The sequence below is a fragment of the Pleurodeles waltl genome, chromosome 3_1, assembly GCF_031143425.1.
Source record: "Pleurodeles waltl isolate 20211129_DDA chromosome 3_1, aPleWal1.hap1.20221129, whole genome shotgun sequence".
NCBI lineage: Eukaryota > Metazoa > Chordata > Amphibia > Caudata > Salamandridae > Pleurodeles > Pleurodeles waltl.
In genome coordinates, this window is record NC_090440.1 from 1,729,802,016 (window position 1) to 1,729,827,884 (window position 25,869).

A 25,869-nucleotide genomic window follows, 5' to 3' on the forward strand; every position below is an offset into this window, starting at 1 on the left:
ACCATTGCCTACCTGACAGGAACTAGACTATAGAGGATACACGTATTCACAGATGTAAAATGATCATTAATTTAAAAAACACGTGCCTATCATGAACTGTGCATACAAGCTACCACCTACACCAGAAATCAATATAGAGGCTATATATTAGGAATAGAAAAAATATATTTATTAAACCATAAATCTAAGCCTAAAAATCCAAAACTAATTATCCTAATCTAATCTACACTACACAATCTTAGCCTAATTTAAACATATGTCTAACTAAACCTATCATTACCTATCCTAAACATATGACGCCACATGATACACATAAACCCCAACCCCCATAATTACACATCTAATGACATGCACATCGACTACCTAAACATATGGCCTAAATGAATATATATTTTTTTGGTAGATTTTTTCAAACTTTTTTTATTTATTTTTATGAGCACATACCCAAACATCACCCCCGCCCAAAATAAATAAAATAAAATAAAAATCCTGTATCCCCACCCCTAGGAAAAAATTAAACTATCACTAAGTACTAAAATATTAACAAGAGGCGTTTGCCTATTACTATGTGTGCTGCACATAGTAAAATAATGTTTTATTTTATGTAAATGGTCATGTGTAGTGCTGTGGTACTAGTGGACATGTCAGATCAACATTCTGCTCTCTTTCCATGTGTCTAAGGTATGTCTCGTGAATGTACATGTGTGATGGTACATGCCTTACAAGGAACAGACATCACCTATTTCTGATTTCACAACTCTTGTCAATGTTTGCCGCAGAGTCGCCTTATGTGGGTCATATGTGAAATATTTTAAAGTTTTTGGGCACATTTGTACCTATGTTTTGTCATAAAATTTTACATACTGCCCTCAACATGTGTCATATATGTTTAAAGTGGCTTCAAACTCTCAGACTCCCACTTTGTAAACCCATTGTGACACATCTTACCTGTGCAAGGTATGATTTGTGCAAAATGGGCATAACTCCACAGAGATGCCAAATAGACATAGCATTGTTAAAGTAAATAGCTGTCATTGCAACTTTATTTTTCAAATGTTGTACCGGATGGGCACAGCAGGCTACTACCATTGACTACGGTTTATCCTCATCTTTCATAGGCTAGTTTTGGGTGTCAGTCCAGCAAAGTGCCACAGCTGCGTTTATTGTATTTGTAACAACTTTGCTAAAGAGTGCTATGGAGTATTGTATTTGGAATACTGAGCTACCATTGTGTGGTTTGGGGGTTGCTGGGCAATCCGATGACCATGAAGTTATCCTGAAAGTGCTGTTCTTCCTTCACAAAACATAATTGAACGAGACAGAATCATTGTGGTAGTACAATCCTTCCTTGATAAGTATGTGTCCCTCTCCAGAAAATAACCAGTCTCTACAGGAAATCATGTTATAATGGTAACAGTTGATTCATTTACTAAGATGGCCCATTTTACAGAACTAAGGCAATTACAGACTGCTAAGGAATTGAGTCAACTCTTTATACAGCAATTCTTTTGCCTTCGTGGTCTTCCTCAAGTTATCTCCGATCGTTTCCTCAATATCCTTCATGTTTTTGGAAGCATTTTTGCAAAATCCTGCATATAGACCTTGCCTTGTCTTACAGATTCCATCTCCAAACCAATGGACAAACAGAACGCCTAAATCAAGGGCTTGGACAATATTTACGATGTATTTGCAATGCTACACAAAGTAACTGGTCCATGTATTTACCACTGGCTGAATTCTCATACAACAATGCTGTACATAGTGCATCTATAATTACTCCTTTTTTTGTGTTCTTATGGTTATCATCCTAAAACCTTTCCTAGAACTATCCAAGCATCATCTACACTACCTGCTACCACATTGTTTGCTTGACGACTCCATACAATCCAATGAATCATACATTCCAACTTCATATCCACAAAGCAAAGTATGAAGAAAACCGCAGACATTAGATGGCACGTGGCACCTTCATATCAAGTACAAGACAAAGGCCCTCATTACAACCATCAGTGTTAAAGTGGCGGTAATACCGCCAACAGGCCAGCGGTTAAAAAAATGGAATTACGACCATGGTGGGAACCGTCAACACAGATAGCCACTTTAACACTTTGACCACCACGGCGGTAGCAACAAACACCACACTGGTAACTGGCAACAGACAGGCGGAAGACAATGTACCGCCCACACTACTACAAAGCACCAATCCACCAGCTTTTCCGGGGCGGTACCAGCGCCATCAAAAGCACGGTAGAAACAGTACACAGATGGTAAACCATTCATCTCTCGACACTCAAGGAAGAACCAGGACGCCATGGAGCCCGAATTACAGGTCCTGCCCATGTTGCTGTATCTATTAATACACCACGAAGTGGAAAGAAGGCGGCGACGACGACGGTGAGTACCGCACCTAGAACACAGGGGAGGGGAGGAGGGAAAAGAGAGTAACACACACACGCAAAACGCAATACCCCCACCCCCCACCCACAACATCACACACACACATATCCAATAACATCACAGATACACCCCTTCGCCCCCTAGAAGAACGCAAGGACAAAACAAAATGAGTTTAACTAGTGTAATATTCGAACAATCAGATAGCCCAAGAAAACAGCAAATAATCAGTATACACAAATATTTATAGCAAGTATACAAGTCCGTACACTGTCCCAAGAAATGTCTGTGGACCAGTGGTCCCAAAAAGCATGGGCGAAGCCCACACATGACACCTGCCTCAAAACGGAGAGAACACTGCAGGGGCATTAGGTTAAAAAAAAAGGCACCTCAGGGTGAAGGGGAGGTGGGCACCTCAGCCGGATGATGGTACGATGCCACTGCTCCTCGAGGGGGCTCAATACCCACTGCTTGGTCCTGGGGAGTACAAAACCACAGTCTCTCAAGTGGGTGATTTGTCCACTGCTTGGTCCTGGGTAGTGCAAAGCCACAGTCTCTCAAGTCTCTCGAGTGGGTGGTTTGCCCACTGCTTGGTCCTGGGGAGTGCAAAGCCACAGTCTCTCAAGTCTCTCAAGTGGGTGGTTTGCCCACTGCTTGGTCCTGGGGAGTGCAAAGCCACAGTCTCTCAAGTCTCTCAAGTGGGTGGTTTGCCCACTGTTTGGTCCTAGGGAGTGAAAAGCCAGAGTCTCTCTAGTGGATGCCTTCTCCACTGGTTTTGGAGGGGGCTTTATGCCCAGAGTGCTTTATCCTGCCAAGGACTGGGTTAGTGAATGCTTTTCTCCACTGGTTCTGGAGGGGGCTTTGAGCCCAGAGTGTTTCATCCTGCCAAGGACGGGGTTAGTGGATGTATCTCTCCACTGGTTCTGGAGGGGGCTTTGTGCCCAGAGTGCTTCATCCTGCCAAGGACTGGGTTTGTGGATGCTTTCCTCCACTGGTTCTGGAGGGGGCTTTGTGCCTAGAGTGCTTCATCCTGCCAAGGACTGGGTTAGTGGATGTATCTCTCCACTTGTCCCCAGTGATGCTGCGCCTGGGGTGTGGCAGTTGACTTCGTCTCACCTGGGTGTCTCAGCCATGCGGTGTACCTGGAACAGGTAGCATTATACTCCATGGAGGCAGACCCACATTTCATCCTGCGGCATCTTAGGCTGCCAATTGCTGGCTTGTGTCAGTGCTGGAGGTGGTGTCTCAAGTGGCGTGTCCAGGGTCCAGGACGTCACCTGTAGACTCTGACAGCTGCACACTTGGGATGGGGCTGACGTCCGACAGAGTGGCATCAGCTGTCCACGTGGCGGTGCTGATGGTAGTGCAGGTGGTGGTGGCGGTGGCTGCGGCAGAGATGCTGCCGGTGCTGGCCGTGGTGCAAGTGACTGTTGCGGTGGATGAAGACACCATACCATCTCCGGCAGCCTCAGATGGCTGATCCTTGGGGAGGATGCTGTGAACTGACGTTGTGGCAGCGGCGGTGCAGGTGGCAGTGCAGGTGGCGGTGCAGCTGGTGGTCGGAGTAGTGGTGGTGACTGTGGTGCATGTGGCTGCCATCCCTGATGATTTGGTGGTCACCAGCCCCTCACCAGGTGAGATCGTGCCCAGAGGTGATGTGCCCTTTGGCTTGTGGCCCTTCCCCATCTTGACAGTCACTGAAGGTACCTTGGCACTGTCCACTCGGTGTTTGGGCGAGGCCTTGCTGGGTGGGTGGTGTGACTGTCCCCTGCTGGAAGCCGGCCCCTTTTTGACCTTTGCAGGTGGTGGAATAGGGTTGTCCTGCTTTTCTGTCGGTGGCACACTGGCAGCTATGACGGGTGCCCCCTTAGACCGTACTGGAGTAGCAGAGACCACATTGAATGCAGATTTAGGGGCTGAGGGGCTGGGCTGGTGTCTAGAAATCCTGGTCCTTGGAGAAGGACGGTGTGGGGGGAGGTGTAGGGAAGAGGTCAAGGTTATCTAGGAAAAGTTTTTGGGACACACTGGGACGGGAAGATGGAGGGGGTTTGGGAGTGAAGGAAGAGGAACTGGTTGTAGGAGGTGGACGTCTGCTGAGTTTGGGTGAAGGTGCATGGGTTGGAGGCTGTTGTGAGGTGGATGGCTGTTGAGTGGCTGTATGCCTGTGTTTGTGTACTTTGGGATGAGGGCTTACAGACACACTGGGAGAGGACACAGGGGACGTGTGAATGGTAGTGGGGGTGGTGATTACACGTGAGCGGTGTGTAGAGATGGGCGTGCTGGTGATGGAGGTAGTGGGTGAGGATGTAGTGCATGCAGGTTTGAGTGGAGACGAGACTGGAAGGGAGGTTGAGGATGTGGAGGAGCGAGACACAGTGGAGGCAGTGGATGTTGGTGTGTCTGCATGTGTATGGTGCTTGTGTGAGTGCCTGTGGGATGTGTGGCGCTTATGTTTTCCTGAACCACTGCTGCTGGTCTGATGGTGTGCTTGGGATAGGCTGAGTTAGAGGGGATTAGGTCGGGGTAGTGGAAGTTGGAGGGGGGAGGGGGAGGCTGGACACAGGGACAATGGCTGCCATCAGTGCTGAGGCCAGAGCCTGAAATGCTCTCTGTAGGGCCGCCACGCCAGAATGAATGCCCTCCAGGTATGCATTTGTTTGCTGCAAATGCCTCTCGACACCCTGGATGGCATTCAGAATGGTAGACTGCCCAACAGTGAGGGATCTTCGGAGGTCAATAGCCTCCTCACTGAGGGCAGCAGGGCTGACTGGGGCAGGGCCTGAGGTGCCTGGGGCGAAGGACATGCCCACCCTCCTGGCTGAGCGGGCACGGGAAACACACTGAGGGGCTGCTGGAAGGGCAGTGCTGGTGGGGGGGGGGTGGCTGTACCTATTGTTGCGGTGGGCACAGAGGTGCCCGCCACTGCAAGAGAGCTTCCATAAGAGGAGGAGTCGCTGTCTGTGGTGTCCCCTCATATCCCCGTTATGCAGCTCCCCTCGCCCTCTGTCCCACTGGTGCCTTCAGACTCCGGAGAGTTACCCTCATGGGCCATGTGAGATGCAGCTCCCTCTGTCACCGGTGCCTCTGCTTCTCCGCCAGATAATGCTAATGCACAAAAGGACAGGGTGACAAAACAAGAAGGGGGGAAAAGACAGAGGACACACATGGTCAATGCGAGCACCACCACTACTGTTGGTGGACACAACACACAGGGAGCAGTTCTATGCACTAGGCCATGCACTAGCAGTTAGTAGGAAAATCACCTGCCCATGGGGTACTATGCCTAACACTATTTGCTGCACACCTGGAAGCCACAGGAGCCCGCCTAGTTGTAGATGCCCACTAACACTATTGGGGTTGGAGTGCCTCAGAGCCTGCCCAACAAGGGACCAACCCTACCAAGTTCACCCTGGCCTGGCCTAGTGGAAACCAAATCCCCCACCCAGACACTTCGTAAAGTGCACAGAGTCAGCTTAATGACACTGTACTCACCCCCTTGTGGCTGTACACGACAGACACAGAAGCCCCCTGCACTACGCCGCTGACTTGGCCTCCACTGTTCAATCCCTGGGACATGGCCTACAAGGCTATGGATGAAATCTGTACACATGGATGACACAGGAGCCTGACTAGGTGTACTTGGCACTGTACACAGGTGGGTTTGGGGTGCCACAGGGTCTGCCAGAACAAGGGGACCTAATTAGCACACTCGCCCTGGCCTAGGGAAACCCAAAGCCCCCCCCCGCACCCAGACACCTCCACTGCACGCAAAATCAGCAGAATGAGAGTGTACTCCCCCCTTGTGGCTGCTGTGATGGCCTAAAGCGCCCATCCAACTCCGTATATGCCACCGCAAGGATGCGGAACATCAGGGGTGGCATGGTGAGACGGGCACCCCTTCCACGTTGGGAGGCCAGCCCCAGCTGGGCCTCCGCAGGCTTCTTGCTCCAGCGACGAAGGTCCTCCCATCTCTTGCGGCAGTGGGTACTCCGTATATGATAGACCCCCAGGGTCCGCACTTCCTTGGTGATGGCACGCGTTATACCCTTCTTCTGGTGTGCGCTGACCTAGAGGAAAGGTACAGGATGAAAGGGAATTAATCTCCCATCTAGACCGTCATACTCATTGCCCACCAGTTCCCACCCATGACCTGACGCAAATACACTCATCATCCTCACATGCAGTCCTCAGCCCCCCCACATGTATCTTCCATCCACATCACTCAAAACAGGCATTTCCCACGCATCATACCCACAGTGTACTCACCTGTTTGTCTGGAGGACCGTAGAGTAGTGTGTACTGGGGGAGGACCCCATCCACCAGTTTGTCCAACTCCTCTGCGGTGAAGGCAGTGGCCCTTTCCCTAGACACTGTTGGCATTGTCGCTTCCAGACTGAGGTCACTGCAGCACTTGCAGTGTAGATCCTCTCCTGTCGAAGGTCAGGTATCAAGTGAGTGAACAGATAGAAAATGGCGGTCACGTCTGCGGCAGTGCGTACCGTCACCACCGGCGTACATCGTCATTGGCTCCTGGAACCCATAGGGCCCAATGATAACCAATGCTAAATTGCGCGATGGTCTTCGACCGCCTACCGCGACGCTGCACAACGCCAGCACAGTTACCTCATTTCCCCTTGTCCCTCCTAACAGGTGTACTGCCATTTGATTAGTTTTGTTTTGACCAATGACTTTGTGTTTCACCACTGCGCATATTAGTTGCTCAATGTTCACCAGTAGCACATTGTATGTTTTGTTCAGTTGAGCCGCCTATTGGCTTTGACATTGCATTAGCCATTACATTCTGTATTCTGCCTATTGGCTTTGACATGCTGTATCCAGTCTAGCCGCCAATTGGCTTTGACATTGCATTCCTATTGGCTTTGACATGATGTATTCAGTTTAGCTGCCTATTGACTTTGACATGCTATTAGATATTCTGCCTATTGGCTTTGACATGATATTATACATTGCATTTTGTATTCAGCTTAACTGCCTATTGGCTTTGACATGATATTATACCCTGCATCCTGTATTCAGCTTAGCTGCCTATTGGCTTTGACATGATATTATACATTGCATTTTATATTCAGCTCAGCTGCCTATTGGCTTTGACATGACACTAGACATTGCATTTGATATTTAGGTTAGCTGCCTATTGCCTTTAACGTGAAGTTAGACATTGCAGTTGAGAATCCAAGCTGTATTTTTCCAAGCTGTGTTTTTGCACAAGATGAACCAAGATGTTTTGTTCTCACAGTAGACTAGACCTGATAAGAGAGAGTACACTGGTTGTTTTTCTCCGCTTGAGCCTGGGAAGAGGAGAAATCTCGGAGACCTGGCCAGTCTCTAAAGACTTACTCAGTTTTCCCGAGTCTGAGAGGAGGGGGCACACCTTTGTAACGAATGTCACAGGCTGCAGAGATTCAGATTCGAATCTGCCTGACTTCGTGCTGGAACGAGGCGCCCGTTGCCAGTATCCCGTGTGGGTAGATGAATCTCTTTCTCGGGGCTGACAAGGAGTCATCAGCTTGCAGACCTTAGAAAGATGAAGCTGTAAATAGTTTCCCACACGGTGAAGTATTTGTTTTGCTTTGCATTCAATATCTTATAAATATAACCTGCTGTGTATATTGCAAACTGATATATTTTGTTTGATTAACGCGGGCTTGAAAGCTACTAATTCGTCAACATAAAAAGTGTGGTTGGGGAAGAATTAACAACAATAAAAGTCTTCTTTGAACTCAGAAGTGCATTTCTGGTGTTTTATGTAAGTGCTTAAAACTAGCTAAGAGGAAAACACTACAATTGGTACCAGGAGTGGGGTCGATCATTAAGAGTTGATTAAGGGGTATTGACGAATTAGTAGATTTCTACGTGCACACTTTAAAAGTGTAATTGTTTTTGTTGTTTTGAGAATTACAGAAATTGTTTTTTGTTGTTTGGAGAATCACAGTGGCACGGCAGACCATGTTTGAAAATGCATGTGTTGTTAAACTGCCCGATGGTGCTTTGAAAAACTGTGAATTGTTTTCTGTTTGGAGAATTACAGAAGCACGGCAGACCATGTTTGAAAATGCATGTGTAGCTAAACTGCCTGATAGTGCTTTGAGAAATAATTTCTGTTGTACATATGTAGAAAATGTGTCTTTTGGAAGTAATGATGACAGAAAGGTCTGGATACCTTTATCTGCTTATAGAGAAATGCAGGAGAAATATAGGCAGTTGGAACATGAAAATAGGAATTTACGTGAGCAAATTAGCCAGACTGAAAGTTATAAAAATGCTGTTTTAGAAGAATCTTTCTTTTCCCATTCCAGTAATGAGGGGGTTAAGACAGCTCCGAGCTGCTTTGATCCTGTGAGCCAGGGTTTTTGGCAGCCAAAATGCATTCCTTAACTGATAACACGAAGAGAGCTCAGAATGTGATTTACGAGTTACCGTTGCAAAATGCACAAGTAAAACGAAAGAGTTTCATTAGCTTGTTTGATTTTTGGAAACAGAATAGCCCTCATTTGAGTGAAATCCTAACACTTTTGTATATGGTCACTGTGAAAAATAATATGCAGCTGCGCGCTTGTGATTTGGCAAATGAAATAATGCAGACTTTAGGTTTCTGCGCAGTGCAAGAAGGAAAAACTGATGTACATGTAATTCAAGAACAAGGAAAGAAAATAGTGCCCCTAGCTAGAATCATACAATGGATCTGGTACTTGCAAGACAGGGCTAGAGTACCACAGGTAGAAGAGTTACCAGTGAAATTGTGTGCACCATTTGAATTCGTGTCCACTGAAGAGAAAAAGCATGTTTGTTTTACTAATGATTCATTGACGGAAATGTTGTTTTCTGGCACAGTAGAGGGAACAGCGTTGTATAATGTGTGTCAGATTTTAAAGCAAGAGCTACGTGAGATGTGTCATTTTTACGCTGATTTTTGGTTCATTGCTAATGTTTTAGCGGTTTGTTTTTCCACATGGCTTGTACCTAACTGGTTCAATTACCTTGCAGATGTAAATGAGAAAAATTCAGAGAGAGAAGTGTACACCCAGAATTCTGCCTTAGTGGGGATGGCTAAGTGGGTGCCCCAGAAATGTGAACAGCAGAGAGAAAAAGCCACTTACAGGTGGGCAGAGATGAGAGAGATGCACATTCCCCTAGATTTGATAAAAACTGTGCAGCACGCACAAAAGCAATCTATCATGCAAGCAGTCACAGAGCAGTTGGGGAGAGGAAAGTTACCAGGACAGAAATGGCAAATTGATCAGGTTTTAGGGAGAGTGATTGCTGCAAATTACCAAGGAAAAATCGAAATTATGCTGATACCTAGAAAAGAATCTGATTTATTCATACAAATTGGAGACAGAATGGCCCAAATTGGCAAAAGTGCAGTGAATGGAGGTTTGGTAAAGAAGGAGTCTGCCCCAGCCCTTCTGACAGTGCAAGAAAAGGGAAGCTGTGGCGCAGAAGATAAAAACCTCAGTGCTGGTGTGTGGGCTGAAGCCCCAAGTGACCCTCCAGAACCGGCAGAGAATATAACAAAGGGCCCCAAAAACGTCCTGCTGATTATAAAACAGGGAAAGAAAGAGGAAGGGTGCAGTATAAATGAAAAATGTTATTTGCAAGAAAAGTCATACTTGTTTCTTTTGCAGATCCTACCACGTTTCGCCACTGTCCCTGAGTGTGCTGTGTGGTCCCCCTTCCGGTGTGTGCGTGTGGGGTCGGGGAAGGGACCGAACCCCCAACCTGAACCTGGCTGAGTAAAGTGCCAGCACCATGGATCCATTTTGCGCAAACTGCGCCTTCAGTTCAAGTTCAACTTGTTTGATTGCATTCTTCCACTGGAACTAAGCTGTGTTTTTTTTTTTTTCCCTCTCGTATGGAACTATGACTTTTGCTTACCTTCCAGCAAACCTTTCAGGTGGACCGTGCCCCTTTACATGAGTAGAACTCATGCCACATCAAATTGCTAACACTGTTGAACTAGAGACTCATTCAGAGTACAAATTGCTCAGTCCTTTCTGTGTAGATGTATCTGATGTGAAAGGTTATGAAATCAATGTGTTAATTCACTTCTATTGCTTTACAGGGATTGCTTTGATCATTCAAATCTGACTTGCTGATAATGTTTTTTTTTTTGTGCCAATGTTTTTTTTGTTTTTTGTTTTTGTTTGAAACAAGAGATATGTGAAACAAAAATTCATTGGTCAAAGGGCGGAATGTACTGCCATTTGATTAGTTTTGTTTTGACCAATGACTTTGTGTTTCACCACTGCGCATATTAGTTGCTCAATGTTCACCAGTAGCACATTGTATGTTTTGTTCAGTTGAGCCGCCTATTGGCTTTGACATTGCATTAGCCATTACATTCTGTATTCTGCCTATTGGCTTTGACATGCTGTATCCAGTCTAGCCGCCAATTGGCTTTGACATTGCATTCCTATTGGCTTTGACATGATGTATTCAGTTTAGCTGCCTATTGACTTTGACATGCTATTAGATATTCTGCCTATTAGCTTTGACATGATATCATATATTACATTTTGTATTCAGCTCCGCTGCCTATTGGCTTTGACATGATATTATACATTGCATTTTGTATTCAGCTTAACTGCCTATTGGCTTTGACATGATATTATACCCTGCATCCTGTATTCAGCTTAGCTGCCTATTGGCTTTGACATGATATTATACATTGCATTTTATATTCAGCTCAGCTGCCTATTGGCTTTGACATGACACTAGACATTGCATTTGATATTTAGGTTAGCTGCCTATTGCCTTTAACATGAAGTTAGACATTGCAGTTGAGAATCCAAGCTGTATTTTTCCAAGCTGTGTTTTTGCACAAGATGAACCAAGATGTTTTGTTCTCACAGTAGACTAGACCTGATAAGAGGGAGTACACTGGTTGTTTTTCTCCGCTTGAGCCTGGGAAGAGGAGAAGTCTCGGAGACCTGGCCAGTCTCTAAAGACTTACGCAGTTTTCCCGAGTCTGAGAGGAGGGGGCACACCTTTGTAACGAATGTCACAGGCTGCAGAGATTCAGATTCGAATCTGCCTGACTTCGTGCTGGAACGAGGCGCCCGTTGCCAGTATCCCGTGTGGGTAGATGAATCTCTTTCTCGCGGCTGACAAGGAGTCATCAGCTTGCAGACCTTAGAAAGATGAAGCTGTAAATAGTTTCCCACACGGTGAAGTATTTGTTTTGCTTTGCATTCAATATCTTATAAATATAACCTGCTGTGTATATTGCAAACTGATATATTTTGTTTGATTAACGCGGGCTTGAAAGCTACTAATTCGTCAACATAAAAAGTGTGGTTGGGGAAGAATTAACAACAATAAAAGTCTTCTTTGAACTCAGAAGTGCATTTCTGGTGTTTTATGTAAGTGCTTAAAACTAGCTAAGAGGAAAGCACTACAACAGGTCAGGCAGCCGCCATTTCAAGGGGCACATGGCATGGCACCTAACTGCGTCATAGCACAATTTGGCAGATAAACGGATAAAATACGCCATACACGGATTTACTCACATTACTGAAAATACACTTGTGCAAACTATGTGGTACATGACCCTCTGCTCACCATTCTCCTCCATAGTGCACATCCGCTGGAGCAGATAATGAGATGGCATCATATTCCGGTGTACAGACCCCTGGTGGACCTGTCGACAATAGAAGACAGACACATCATTATCTCCTACAGACTTGATTGTTCCACAATCCAAGACCTGTGTGCCCAATTGGAGCCAGACCTGATGTCAGCTATCTGCCATCCCACAGGAATACCCCCTCTAGTGCAGGTCCTGTCAGTGCTCCATATCCTGGCAAGTGGCTCCTTTCAAACTATAGCGGCCATGGCATCAGAGATGTCTCAGCCAATGTTTTCTAACGTGTTGACCAGAGTGTTTTCAGCCCTGCTGAAAGGCGTGCGCAGCTACATCATTTTCCCCCAGGTGGAGGATTTGCCCCCAGTGAAAGCTGACTTTTATGCCCTGGGACATATCCCCAACATCATTGGTGCCATTGATGGTACACATGTGGCATTTGTCCCCCCGCAGAAATGAACAAGTGTACAGAAATCGAAAAAGCTACCATTCTATGAATGTGCAGATGGTGTGTTTGGCGGACCAGTACATCTCTCATGTGAATGCCAAGTATCCTGGCTCTGTGCATGACGCTTACATTTTGAGGAATGGCAGTATCCCCTATGTGATGGGCCAACTCCAGAGGCACCGGGTGTGGCTAATTGGTGAGCCCAAGGTCCCCACACAGTATGAATAGGTGTCTGGGTATGGGGTCATCCCTAAGGGTTAGTGTGTGTCTAACAGATATCCCTCGACATTTGCAGGTGACTCTGGTTACCCCAACCTCTCATGGCTACTGACCCCAGTGAGGAATGCCAGGACAAGGGCAGAGGAACGCTACAATGAGGCACATGGGTGAACTAGGTGCTTTATGAGAGGACGTTCGGCCTCCTGAAGGCCAGATTCCGGTGCCTCCATCTAACAGGTGGATCCCTATACTACTCACCGAAGAAGGTGTGCCAGATAATCATGGCATGCTGCATGTTGCACAACCTGGCATTGCAAAGCCAGGTGCTTTTTCTGCAGGAGGGTGGGCCTGATAATGGTCTTGTGCCAGCTGTGGAGCCTGTGGACAGTGAGGAAGAGGAGGCAGAGGAAGACGATATTGACAACCGAACAAACATCATCATGCAGTACTTCCAGTGACACACAGGTAAGAGAATGGCACTGCTCCTCTCATATCCGACTACTGTAGGACATTGTATAAGTCAGCCTCTTAACCTCTGTCTATGGACACTGACAGTTCACTTTGGCTTTCCATTTTACAGATCTGGGTACCTCATTCTGCCTTCTGCTATATTTACTGCTGCCCAACAACTGTCATACATTGGTATGAGCAAATTAACATTTACATTGATATTTGTCGATGATGTTGTAATTTTACATTTGTGAAAGAACAGACTGACTCCAGATTGGTTTGTGATTCAAGGGTGTTTATTTATGGGCTAATGTGTATAGGGGTATGCGGAAGAGGCTGGGGTGATGGTGGAGGAAGGTCCATAGTAGAGTCCAGTCTCTTGGTATCACAGGTACATTGTCCAAGGGGGCATAGGAAGGGAAGCAATGTCAGTTCAAGGTGGACAGGGTGACAGCGTGGGACGCGACGGGGACATTCAGGAGAGTCTGGTGGGGGTCTTGGCAATGTTCTCTGGCTTCTGCCTGGATCGCAGTGACCATTTATGGGGTGGTTATCCTTCTGCAGTGGGTGGGGTGCTGGTGGCCTGTTGTTCCTGTGGTGGGGCCTCCTGTCCACTAGTGCCGGCAGAGGTGGAAGGCTGTTCATCGTTTGGGCTGGTGTCAGGGGCCTGGTGGTATGCCACTGTCTCCCTCTTGGTGTTGGCCATGTCTGCTAGCTCCCCTGCAATGGTGACCAGGGTGGTGTTAATGGACTTCAAGTCCTCCCTGATCCCCAGGTACTGTCTCTCCTGCAGCCGCTGGGTCTCCTGAAACTTGGCCAGTACCGTGCCCATGATTTCCTGGGAATTGTGGTATGCTCCCATGATGTTTGAGAGTTCCTCGTGGAGAGTGGGTTCCCTTGGCCTGTCCTCCCCCTGTCGCACAGCAGTCCTCCCAATTTCCCTGTTGTCCTGTGCCACCATCCCCTGAACCGTGTGCCCACTGCCACTGACCCCAGGTCCCTGATTTTCTTGGGTTAGTGGGTTTGCCTGGGGTCCCTGTAGTGGTGGACACACTGCTGATTGACGTGTCCTGGGGACAGTGGCATGGGCCCGCTGGGTGGGTGCTGTGGTGATGTTTCCTGAGGGGGGAGGTTTTGTGGTGGGTTGGGACTGTGGCAGGGGAACCGACTGTCCAGAGGTCCCTGATGGGCTGGACTGATCATCTTGATCCAGGCGTGCAGGACTGCTGTCATCACTGTGGGCCTCTTCTGTGTGGGGAGTGGATATTGCTGGCACCTCCTGTCTGGTGATGTTGGGTAGGGGTCCTGTTGGGGTGTAAATACATTGTTATTTTAGCTGTGTGTGCCATCTTGTGCAATGATTGTGTTTCCCTGAATTACTGGTGCTTGCAATATCACCTTGGCCCTTGTGTGAGTGGTGATTGTGTGCCCTGGGTGAGTCTCTCTCTTGGACATGCTTTGGTGATGGGTGTCCATGCATGTCTGTGATGGGTGTCCATGCATTGTTGTTGCATGCAGGGCTTGGTATTGGGATGGGTGGGTTGTCATAGTGGGGTATATGTGAGGTGGTGGAGTGATGGGGGTGAGGGTAGGGGTAGGAGTTTGTGATGGCATGCAGGTACGGTGGGGGGATATAATAGTAAAGATATGCCTTACCAGAGTCCAGTCCTCCTGCTACTCCTGCGAGGCCCTCAGGAAGCATAATTGCCAAGACTTGCTCCTCCCATGTTATTAGTTGTGGGGGAGGAGGTAGGTGTCCACCGCCAGTCCTCTGTACGGCTACCTGGTGTCTGGATACCACAGAATGTACCTTCCCCTGTAGGTCATTCCACCTCTTCCTGATGTCATCCCGTGTTCTTGGATGCTGTCCCACTGCGTAGACCCTGTCGACAAATCTCTGCCATAGCTCCATCTTCCTAACAATGGATGTCTGCAGCGCCTGTGATCCGAATAGCTGTGGCTCTACCCGGATGATTTCCTCTAACATGACCCTGAGCCCCTCCTCAGAAAACCTGGGGTGTCTTTGTCTTTGAGGTGCCATGATGTGGTGTGAGTGATGTCTGAGGTGATGTTAGATGTGATGTGTGGGGTGATGTGTTGGGGTGTGTGGTGTTTTGTGCGTGGATGGTGTATGAGTGATGGTGCTGTGTACCTCTGGATACTGGTGTGGTCTTTGCTTTTCTCTCTCTCTGCTTCTTCAAACTTTTCATTGTAAGGGGTTGTGGGTAATGTGGGTGTGTGTTTTATAGTGTTGTGAGTGTGTGGGTGTGGTATGTCAGGTGTGTATAGTTTGAATTGTCCAATGTGGCTGTGCTTTGTAAGTGTGTGTGTATTTTGAGCTCGGCGGTGTGTATTGCCAATGGTTTACTGCAGTTGAAAGACCGCCGTGTTGATTCGTGGGTCGTGATAGTTTGGGCGTATTCCTGTTTGCGTGACGGTGTGGGTTTTGGTACCGCCAGTTTATCACTGACCTTTGTTGTGGCAGACATGTGTGGGTTTCCACCGTGGATATGGTATGTTGGCAGCTGTCGGCACGGCAGTCAGCGGGATTTACCGCCAGGGTTGTAATGAGGGCCAAAACCTGTCTTTCCTCAATCAATCAATCAATCACATTTATAAAGCGCGCTACTCACCCATAAGGGTCTCAAGGCGCTGGGGGGGAGGGGGTCAGTGCTCGAAGAGCCAGGTCTTGAGCTGCCTTCTGAAGGGGAGGTGTTCGGGTATGGCGCGAAGGTGACTGGGCAGGGAGTTCCAGGTCTTCGCTGCCAGAAAAGAGAAGGATTTTCCTCCGGCGGTGGTTTTGCGGATGCGGGGAACAGCTGCCAAGGCCTGACCGGTGGAGCGCAGAGTGCGCGGAGGAGTGTAGAAGGAGACGCGGGAGTTGATGAGTTTGGGTCCGAGGTTGTAGAGGGCTTTGTGTGCGTGGGTGAGGAGTCTGAAGGTGATCCTCTTGTTGACCGGGAGCCAATGGAGTTTTCTCAGGTGTCCGGAGATGTGGTGGTGTCGAGGTATGTCCAGGATGAGTCGTGCTGCGGCGTTCTGGATCCGTTGAAGTTTCCTCTGCAGCTTGGTGGTGATGCCGGCGTACAGAGTGTTCCCGTAGTCCAGGCGGCTGGTGACGAGGGCGTGGGTGACGGACTTCCTGGTGTCGATGGGGATCCAGCGGAAGATCTTGCGGAGCATGCGGAGGGTGTTGAAGCACGCTGAGGTCACCGAGTTGACCTGTCTGGTCATCGAGAGGGAGGAGTCCAGGATGAAGCCGAGGTTGCGTGCGTGGTTGGTCGGTTGGGGAGTGCTGCCTAGGGCCGGGGGCCACCAGGAGTCGTCCCATGCGGAGGGGGTAGGGCCGAGGATGAGGACCTCCGTTTTATCTGTGTTCAGTTTCAGTCGGCTGTCTGTCATCCAGGTCGCTACTTCCTTCATGCCGTCGTGCAGTCTGGTCCTTGCTGATGTGGGGTTGTTGGTGAGGGATAAGATGAGCTGGGTGTCGTCGGCGTAGGATATGATGTCGAGTCCGTGTTTGCGTGCGATGTTTGCCAGGGGGGTCATGTAGACGTTGAATAGGGTGGGGCTGAGGGAGGATCCTTGGGGTACGCCGCAGATGATCTCCGTGGCTGCGGATCTGAAGGGGGGGAGGCGGACTCTCTGGGTCCTTCCGGAGAGGAAGGAGATGACCCATTCCAGGGCCTTGCCTCTGATGCCGGCGCTGCAGAGGCGGTCTATCAGGGTGCGGTGGCAGACCGTGTCGAAGGCTGCAGAGAGATCCAGGAGAATGAGGGCCACGGTTTCACCCTTGTCGGTCAGGGCTCGGATGTCGTCCGTGGCTGCGATGAGGGCGGTTTCGGTGCTGTGGTTGGCCCTGAATCCGAACTGAGTGGAGTCGAGGGAGTCGGAGGTTTCCAGGGCGGCGGTGAGTTGAGCGTTGACGATTTTCTCAATCACTTTGGCGGGGAACGGTAGGAGGGAGATAGGCCGGAAGTTTTTGAGTTCGGTGGGGTCTGCTGTAGGTTTCTTTAAGAGGGCGTTGAGTTCTGCGTGTTTCCAGCTTTCAGGGAAGGTAGCAGTGGTGAGGGAGGCGTTGATGACGTCTTGGAGGTGGGGTGCGATGATGTTGTCGGCCTTGTTGTAAATGTGGTGAGGACAGGGGTCGGAGGGTGATCCCGAGTGGATCGAGTTCATGACGCGGGTGGTTTCCTCGGTGGTGGTAGGGTTCCAGGCGAGGATGGTGGAGATGTCGTTTGCGGCTTCCGGGGGCGGGTTCATGTTGGTGGTCGTGAAGCTGTTGTAGATGTCGGCGATCTTACGGTGGAAGAAGGTCGCGAGGGAGTCGCAGAGGTCCTGAGAGGGAGGGATGGGGTTGGTTTCTGCGTCCGGGTTGGAGAGCTCTTTGACGATGCCAAATAGTTCCTTGCTGTTGTGGGCGTTGTTGTCAAGTCTGTTCTGGTAGGCTGTTTTTCGTGCGGTGCGGAGGCGTTGGTGGTGTTGGCGGGTGGTGTCCTTGAGAGCTGTCAGGTTTTCCTCTGTCGGGTTGAGGCGCCATGTCTTCTTGCGGAGGCGGCATTCTTTCTTGGAGTTTTTGAGTTCGGTGGTGAACCAGGAGTTTTTCTTGTGGTTGTTGGTGTTGGTTTGGATCTTCAGAGGGGCCAGGAGGTTGGTGCAGTCGGAGATCCAGTTGGTGAGGTTGTTGGCGGCCTCGTTGGGGTTGCTGGTGCTGGTGGGTTGGTTCAGGGAAAGCGTTGCTGCGAGTTGTTCTGTGGTGATTCGGTTCCAGTGTCTTTTTGGTGGTTGCCGGGTGTGGTGATGCACAGTGGTTTTCTTGAAGCTGAAGTGGACGCAGCTGTGGTCCGACCATGTGAGTTCGGTGGTGTGGCTGAAGGTGATGTGTTTGCTTGAGGAGAAGATGGGGTCGAGCGTGTGTCCGGCGTAGTGGGTGGGGGTGTTGACCAGTTGTTTCAGTCCCAGGTTGGCGAGGTTGTCTAGAACGGCGGTGGTGTTGTTGTCGGTGTGGTTCTCCAGGTGAAAGTTGAGGTCTCCTAGGAGGATGTAGTCGGTGGATGAGAGTGCGTGGGGGTTGACGAAGTCTGCGATGTCTTCGCTGAACTTGGTGCGGGGTCCTGGTGGTCTGTACATGAGGGTGCCTCTTAGGGTTGTCTTGGGGTCGATGTGGATCGCGAAGTGGAGGTGTTCGGCGTCGGGAAGTGAGTTTGTCGGTGTGGGTCGAGATGCTGATGGAGCTTTTGTGTGCGATGGCGATGCCTCCTCCGGTGCGGTTGAAGCGGTCTCTCCGGATGATTTTGTAGCCGTCGGGGATGGCTATGGTGATGTCGGGTGCCGAGGAGGGGTTCATCCAGGTCTCGGTGAGGAAGGCGATGTCTGGGTTCGTTGAGTTGATGAGGTTCCACAGTTCGATGGCGTGCCTGTGGACGGAGCGGGTGTTGACCAGGATGCATTCGAGGTTGCTTCCGGGGGCGTCGTTCTTGGTGGTGGCGGTGTGGGTCCGTAGGCAGGTGAAGCGGCAGTTGCTGCAGGTGAAGGGTCCGTGGGTTCGTTTGGGGGTGGCGCAGTAGCAGCCCGGCGCACGGCCGGGGTTGAGGTTGGCGAGGGTGGCGGAGTCATAGGTCAGGCGGGGGGGGCGGGGGCCAGGGGTTCGGGCGCTGGGCGCGGACGGGCGCAGACGGGCTTGCCTTCGGCGCGCCAGCGGCGCGTCCGCTGCGCGCGTCCGCTGCGCGGCCTCGCAGCGGCCGCCATTTAAGGGGTAGGTGGGGAGGCGGGGTCAGCTGGGAGGCGGGAGGTGGGCGGGCAGGGGAGCTGGAAGCGGGAAAAAAGAGCGGCAAAAAAGAGCGGCAAAAAAGAGCGGCAAAAAACGGCGGGAAAAGCGCGGTAGGAGCGGCGGGAAAAAGCGGCAAGACGGCGAAAAGGGAACAAGAGTCTACTAAAATCTACTAAAAGGAGGGGCTGAGAGGGGAGGACGGCGCACGGCACTCGGGGGCACACGCACGGGATACAAGGAGAGAAAAGGGAATTTCAGTCACTCGGGGGCACACGCACGGGATACAAGGAGAGAAAAGGGATTTTCAGTCAGCACCAGCACAAGCACAAGCACTCGGGGTACACGGGCAAGAAGGGGGGGGCACACTCACAGGAGAGGAAGGCAGTCAGGGACTGGAGGCGCTGCGTGAGCAGGGGAGCGACCTACCCGACTGTCAGTGGTCGCTACCTCTGCCTCGCAGCGGCCGCCATTTAAGGGGTAGGTGGGGAGGCGGGGTCAGCTGGGAGGTGGGAGGTGGGCGGGCAGGGGAGCTGGAAGCGGGAAAAAAGAGCGGCAAAAAAGAGCGGCAAAAAACGGCGGGAAAAGCGCGGTAGGAGCGGCGGGAAAAAGCGGCAAGACGGCGAAAAGGGAACAAGAGCCTACTAAAATCTACTAAAAGGAGGGGCTGAGAGGGGAGGACGGCGCACGGCACTCGGGGGCACACGCACGGGATACAAGGAGAGAAAAGGGAATTTCAGTCACTCGGGGGCACACGCACGGGATACAAGGAGAGAAAAGGGATTTTCAGTCAGCACCAGCACAAGCACAAGCACTCGGGGTACACGGGCAAGAAGGGGGGGGCACACTCACAGGAGAGGAAGGCAGTCAGGGACTGGAGGCGCTGCGTGAGCAGGGGAGCGACCTACCCAGGTACTCTAAATATCTGCTTCTCCGTCTGTCCCAAACTAAATTCAAACTCCGTTACTATGGACCATTCAAGATTCTTCAAGTAATATATCCAGTGTCCTTTCTTCGCCATTTACCTCTGACTTGGAAGATACATCCAGTTTTTCATTTTTTGCAGTTGAAACCCTATGTACCTGATCCCTTTCACAAACAGTTCCCCTGCTCTGCTCCTCTGTTGGTCGATGATGAACCCGAATATGAGGTGCAGGAAATTTGTGATTCCCGATTTTTTCAAAACGTCTCCAGTTCCTCATTCATTGGAAGGGTTATCCCCTTAGTGAGTGTTCTTGGGAAGACACCTCATCTGTTGACACTCCTCTCTTGGTTTTAATTTTTTCCATCTCTTTCTGGACAAACCCCGGGGTTCAGTGGGGGGGATCTACCGCGGGCGCCTGTGGTGCCTCATCCTCGGGCCCTTCATCCTGGGGTCCTTTTTCTGTAGCGGTGCAGGTTGTTGCCCGCAGTGAGGTTGGAGGCCCTGGGCTGGGCGTCGAGCCTCGCCGCATTCAACACGCAGGAACAGATGATTGTCACGGGGTGCCTGTGCCTCCCCAGCCCTTTACTCACCTGGTGTCCTGATCATGGAAGTCTTCTTCCTCTTCTTTTTCTTCTGCTGCAGGGCCATGTTTTCTGCACCAGTTTCCTTTTTCTTCCCTTTCCAAAATAGTGCCTTTTTCCTGCTTTTTCCTATGGCTTTCTTCAGAATTCAAGATGGTGTTCTTTCTTCTTCCTGCATGTCATTTCATGTTCATTAGTAAATAAGGAGCCAGATTCTTGCTATCCTTGAGTTGCAACATTTCCTTTGGTGGTGGTTCTTGCTCTGGCTTACTATCCTTTTGGAGTCAATTTTTCCTTTTGATTTTTTCCGCATCCTGTTAAGAAGTTTCAACCCTTGAGGTCCTGGTATCCTGACGTGTTCCTTTTTCTGTTCCAGGAAGTTCCTGATAAAGAGTTTTTTTTCCCCTTGGGGTGTTTCCCCTGGGACTCCTTCTGGGGGGCACGGACTGCAGTTGTATTCCCTTGTCACAATGCTGTGGCTACCAGAAGGTGTCTCCCCTATCTTGGCCAGACTAGAACATACCAGAACCGAGGTCGCACTCCAGCTCCATCTGACAAGGGCGGTAAGCAAAAGGCAAAACGTGACAGGTAAAGTCGGGAAGACCGATTGATTTTGGTTGGGACTTTTGTACTAAGGGTAAACAATACAACAGTGAAATGTAGTGCTTTTCCCTGTGCCAATTTGTTCTGTCACCCCTGCACGGGAATGCCACTCTTGCATTCACAATGCTGGGCGCAGGGGAGATATGGCACAATAGTTTGCTAAATGGCACATACCAGCATATTGAAACTTTGTTACATGAGACAGGTATATGGGCACCTTACTGCCACCTTGGCATCATAGACATGACACTAAGGTGGCAGTAAGACAGCACTAGAGGTATTACAAAATGCCCCTCAGTGTTTTGTGTAAAGGTGTGGCATTTACAGGAGAGTGTTAGGCCAAGAAATATGGCTTGAAGCTGCCTTGTAAATGCAGAGTGGGCATTGCACCACCAGAGCATGAGCATGACTGATGCTCTAGTCGTGCAAGGGTCTTGAACATAGGGCCCGCAGTTTGGGTGATGTGCCTTGGATGTGTGTAGTGATGCATGTTGCATATGTGTTAATGAGCAGTATTGTATGAGTGACAATCAATGTGTGCTGAGTGTGTATTTTGCATTGTTTGTCCCATGTGTCTTATGTGTTGTATGTGTTGTGTAGTGTCTCCTGGCTTACCTACATAGGTAACAGTGTATCCTGGAAGCGTTGATTGATCATTGAGTGCCTTAAGAGGAAGGCATCATAAACGCTTCCAGGATATTTTGTTAGGACATTTGTAAAGAGGCCCGATGGTCCAGAATGGCCTGCAGGTTTACTGAATGGGTATGCTTCCTGTTGTGGTACAGATGTTCCATGGCAGCAGGAGGGACAGGTTTTACATATGTACCTAAAACTTGAGGAAACCTAGTGTTGGCATAAAATACTTCTATGATCTCCTGCTGGACTGGCTGACTGTTGGGGAAGAGGGTGTGGAGGGGAGTTAGGCTGAAGATGGCATCCAGTACAGTAGGCAGGAAGTGTGAAAAGGAGGACTGGGATATTCCGCCCACTCGTGCTGCAGTTGTTCAGAAGGACCCAGAGGCCAGCATGTGCAGCACAGACAGGAGCTTTGTGAGGGGTAGAATGTTGATTTGCCTTCCTGCTGTTATATGGCGGGTGCAATTTCTTGGAGCAGCTGGATGATTGACTCCAGCTTCAACCGGCAATATCTTATGATGTTTTCTTCTCGGACCCCAATAATTGCTGCCCTTAGTCGATACATGCACTTTCTCCACCTGCGCTGGCTTTCTGAGTGATGAGGTGGTACTAGTGTTGCCTGGCATCATCGGTGGCGCCGCCTGTGGGTTCCAAGTTTGGGCAACAGCAATTCCATGCTTTCCTGTGGGTTGCCAGGTGTTTTCTGAGTGTGCCTGCACATCATTTTAATGCCTGATCTGACCAGGTGTTAAAACTTTAATGCTAATGCAGGCGAGCGTAATTTTTCCTTAGCGCATCTTTTTTCGTGAGACTTGTAAATCTGACGCTAGAAGGCTAGCGTCCTTTTTTAAGAGGGAATGCCTACCTTGCTTATCATTATCGGTAAATGATGCACGTTGAGGCGGCACTCCTAAAAAATTATGCAAGCCTTGTAAATGTGATGCTAAACATGTGTAGCGCCACTTTGTAACGATGGCGCTTGGTTTGAGCCGCATTTGTGTAAAATAAATGGCTCTAATGCGGCTCAAACTCCTTGTAAATTTGGGCCATAGTTTTCGAAGCCTGTTAGCTAAGAACGTCATAGCTGGCAACAGTTGTGGTCTCTTCTCTGAATGATAGAGCCACACACACACCGCCAAATGTTTCAAAGTGTGGAAGTCGTAGGAACCTGCTTGACCAGGTTATTGGCCCTCTGTCATACCAGTTGGTTCATGTAGCGAAATGCTGCGTGTGACCTGCTGGATGCCGACGCTCATTTGCCCAGTGGAAAGAAAATGACCATGTGTCTCAAACTCTACGCCTACCAATCAGTCATTTGCTTATTAATTTTGAGTAGCACCAACTATACAGCGCAAGACCTCGAAAAATAGATGTTGATCGAATTACCATAGACAAAAAGGGAAGGTCTATTGCAACCAGATAATACCTTCCGTTGCATTTGTATCTAGGATAGAAACAGCAAAGGGATCTAATAGGCATGACAATATATGATTTACAATATATTTTTTCATGTTCACCTAGTTGTCATTGCAAAATGTTGTAGGCAATACTAAAACATTCATTTTAAAATGATTGCATGCATTTATAATCATCCAATAATGTCTGGCATGCAATACAGCACAAAGCGATTAAAGTTTGCTGACATGCTTCACATATGGAACTGAAGAGGTTATTATCAGTGATGATGAATTATGTTATTTTTTTTTTTTTATAAAGAAACTTTATTGTTTTCCAGCAAGTAAAGATTTACATAAACATTTTCAACCAAGTGATATTCATTACTGTGCAACGTCCTACTATATGTAGGAAACATACTTCGGAACTGATAGGATCACTTGAGTTGAAGTAAAGCAATGCAAAGAAAAGAAACAAAGGGGAAAAGTGTGGGAGATAAATAAAAGGAAATGTGTGTCTCCTGTCCATTAGTGTTTCGTGATGTGGGCTGCAAATGCTTTGGGCATTTTGGCGCTCAGAGATCAGTCTCAATCGCGGGTCTACCTTATGGTAGTTATACCTCTTGGTTGTGTGGGGTTGGACTCCCCTGGACCCAGTATGTGACCGGATGGGGCGTTCAAGGTCAGTGGGGGTTTGGGCATGTCAGTGGAATTGGCATTTCAAGTGTGTATTGGGATCTTTTGTACTCTAATCGTCTCTCAAGGCCTCCCACCCCCCCATATCTTATCGTACTTGCCTGGGCACCCCCGGGCCTCATATACCAGTCTCTCTTGTTGTGCACACCAGTCCATCCCCCGTTTCCATTTATTTAGGGATGGAGCTCCCTTTGTCATCCATTTGGTCATTATGGGGGTCATTCTGACCTCGGCGGTAAAAGGCACTTACCGCCGGTCAGAAGTCCGCCATTCTACCGCCGCGGCCGCGGTAAACCGCCACGGTCATTCTGACCTCCAACTGGCAAACCGCCAAAAACCCGACATCCACGGAAGGCCGCCTCATCAGCGGGCAGCGATAAACTGGAGATGACCAAACCTCCACCGTCACGCCAACACAAATACGCCCATGCCATTCTGACCCACGAATCCACGCGGCGGTCTTTCAACCGCGGTATTCTATTGGCGGTACACACCGCTGCGGTCAAAATACACACACATATACAAAACACAGCCACATTGGACAATTTGAAATACACACACCTGATACACATCCAAACAACACTCCCACACACCCAATCCAATATAAAACACACACCCACATCACCCACAAACCCCTACGACCACAAATATCTGAGAGAAGGAGCAATACACTGAGAGAGAGCACAGGGAACGCAAAGCACAACACACACAGGAACCCAACATCATCACCCACACCACATCTACGCACACATCACCACACACATAACCACAAACACCACCCCACACCTCATCCACACCACCCCATGGCACCCCAAAGACACCCCAGGTTCTCGGACCAAGAACTCAGGGTCATGGTGGAGGAAATAATTAGGATAGAGCCCCAGCTCTTCGGCACACAGGTGCAACACACCACAATAGCCAGGAAGGCGGAGCTATGGCAAAGGATCGTAGACAGGGTCAACGCTGTGGGACAGCATCCCAGAAATCGGGAAGACATCAGAAAGCAATGGAACGACCTACGGGGGAAGGTGCGCTCGATGGTGTCAAGGCACAACATCGCTGTGCAGAAGACTGACGGCGGACCCCCACCCACTCCACCCCAATTCACAGCATGGGAGCAAGAGGTAGTAAACATCCTGCATCCTGATGGCCTCGCTGGAGTAGGCGGAGGAATGGACTCTGGTAAGTCGATTCTCAACTACTTCACCCCCCCCCAGCATGCCAAACCACACCCCCACCCTCACCCCCAATCTCAACCCCCAGCACACATCCTCCCTGCCAATGTCTCACCATCACAACCCACCCTAAACAACACCAACCCCTGAATGCCAACACAAACCATAGACACCCATCACCTATGCATGACCACTGCACATACCCATCCCCCCCCCCAACCACCCTCACAACACCTCCCACAAGGGAATGCCAGCACTGGGGGACAAGGGCACTCACAAAATGCACGCCATGGCACACACATAAGCAATAACCATACTCTTTTACCCCTGCAGGGCCCGAACGCCAACACACCGCCACGGAGGGTCCAGATTTGTCCATCCCACCCCCAGAACAGGCCCCCAGTGAGGACAGCAGCTCTGTCGACCTAGAACCTGATGACCAGCCCGGACCATCGGGGACCTCTGGACAGTCGGTTCCCCACACACAGATACAGGCCACAGCAGACCCAACCCCCTCTGGGAATATCAGCACAGCACCCACCCAGCGGGCCCATGCCTCTGTCTCGCGGACGCGTCAATCAGCGGTGTGTCCGCCACTACAGGGCACCCAGGCTGACCCAACACCCCAACAACAACAGGGACCTGGGGGCAGTGGTAGTGGGCACACCGTCCAGGGGACAGAGGTCCGGGGAAACAGGCCAACTGGGAGGGCTGCAGTGCGACAGGGGGGGAGGACAGGCCCAGGGAACCGACTCTCCAAGAGGCCCTCACCACCATCATGGGAGCATACCACCACTCCCAGGAGACGGTGGCGACGGTACTGGCCAGGTTCACGGAGATCCAGGCACAGCAGGAGGAACGGTACATGGGGTTCAGCAATGAACTCAGGAACATCGCTACCGCTATGGGGACCATAGTCCAGGCCCTCAACCGGATAGAAAACACATTGCGGGACCATGTGGCACCCCAAAGGGCCC